Genomic DNA, 1,941 nt, shown 5'->3' with positions numbered 1-1,941 from the left:
AAACAAGTAGTGAATTGTATCCCCATCTTTTTGTTACCAAACTAGTTGAGAATTCAAGTCCACAAGTTAAAAATCGAGTACTGAAAGTCGAAAGCACCTGGCAAGCTAATACTCCGTCACAGATGCTCCAGATGTTACAGTATCACCAGAACAGAATTAGGGAGGAGCAGGAACATGAAAGGAGACGTATGAAAGACACGAAAATGAAAGTACTAGTTGCACAGTCTGTTCCGCAAGACAGTCAGAAGAGGGGTCCGAGTCAAGCCAGTCATCCTGCAGCTCCCGTTAAAGGGACCTGCAATTACTGTAAACAGCCAGGTCATTATATAAACGAATGTGCAGTTCTGAAACATAACATAGCTACTGGTAAAACGAAAGAAAGACCGCGTCCGCCTAGACAAGAACAAGTCTCACAGAATTCCCAGCTACCGCAGAATGCACAACAGACAGTTACAGTACCGCAGCCTATAGCTGCAACACAACACGTTACACAGCAGATGTACCAGTACGCACAGTCAGAGTATCCAGATTATCAGCCGTATTCATGAAACAGCCTAGAGAGGGAGGTTGGCTTGCCTCTCATCGAGATTCCTGTAGATCAAGAGGGTCCCTATGTACACAGTCAAGTATTAGGGAAAGACAGAAAGTTTCTGATTGATACAGGGGCAAGTAGGACTACCATCAGTCATGACGAGGTTCCAGGGGCTCCACTTTCAGGCTCTAGAAATGTTTCCCTTGGATTTTCAGGAAAGCCTATTGTTAATGAAATATCGAAACCAGTACCTCTAGAAGTTGGTCCATTGTCCCGAACTACAGATTTGTTACTTACGAAATCATGTCCAGAAAATGTATTAGGCATTAGAACCCTGAAAGAATTAGGGGCAGTAATATGCTGCTCCCCAGAAGGGGTGCGACTGTTTCTGAGGGATTTTAAAGGTCATTATGTATTACGTGATTTTGATCCAAGATTATTGAATGTACCACAGCATTTATGGGCGCAAGGTCCAACTGATGTAGGTTGTATGCACATCACACCCCATCGTGTCACCCTGAAGAAAGGTGTTGTATTACCACGAATCCGACAGTACAAATTGCCACCTGAGGCTGTAGCAGCCTTATCCAAAATTATTGACGAGCTTATTGTTCAAGGAGTAGTTGTAGAAACTGACTCCAATGTATGTAATTCTCCTATCATCCCGATTCTGAAACGTACTGATCCAAATGCACCTCCAGTTTATCGATTAGTGATTGACCTTCGAGAACTTAATAAATGTATCATACCCCAGTACCCTGTGGTTCCAGATATTTCTTCCCTATTGACTGCCATTGATTCCGAAGCTACGTTCTTCACAGTTATCGATCTCAAGAACGCATTCTTTAGTGTCCCCATTCATCCAGACAGCCAGTTCCTTTTCGGATTCTGTTTAAATGGAAGAAGCTATAAATTCACACGAGCACCTCAAGGTTTCACAGAAAGTCCTAGCATTTACAGTCAAGCACTTAAAAGACAACTAGACAATATTCACATGCCAACTGACACTGCTCTGCTCCAGTATGTCGATGATCTACTGATCACAGCCCGTTCTGAACGTGACTGCGAACGTGCGTCACTTACAGTCCTGTATTTCCTGGCCGAGATGGGGCACAAGGTGTCCCCTTCCAAATTGCAATTCTGTGTCCAGCAAGTGGTCTACCTTGGACACTTACTGTCCAAGAGGGGTAGGCAGTTGACACCAGACCGTATCCAGGTAATAGCACATCTTCCACAGCCCAAGACTCAGAAGGAGGTACGAGCTTTTATCGGCCTCACTTCTTACTGCAGACAATGGATTCCTCAGTACGCATTTCTAGCCAAACCACTGATACAGTTAACGACACAGGAGGCAGCCGTATCGACTGTCCTCCCTTGGACTCAGGAACATACACTTGTTTTCAATGAAT

This window comes from Lissotriton helveticus, chromosome 2_1, assembly GCF_964261635.1.
Source record: "Lissotriton helveticus chromosome 2_1, aLisHel1.1, whole genome shotgun sequence".
Taxonomy (NCBI): Eukaryota; Metazoa; Chordata; class Amphibia; order Caudata; family Salamandridae; genus Lissotriton; species Lissotriton helveticus.
The sequence above is the reverse complement of the archived record's forward strand: the minus strand, read 5'-3'. Positions refer to the sequence as shown.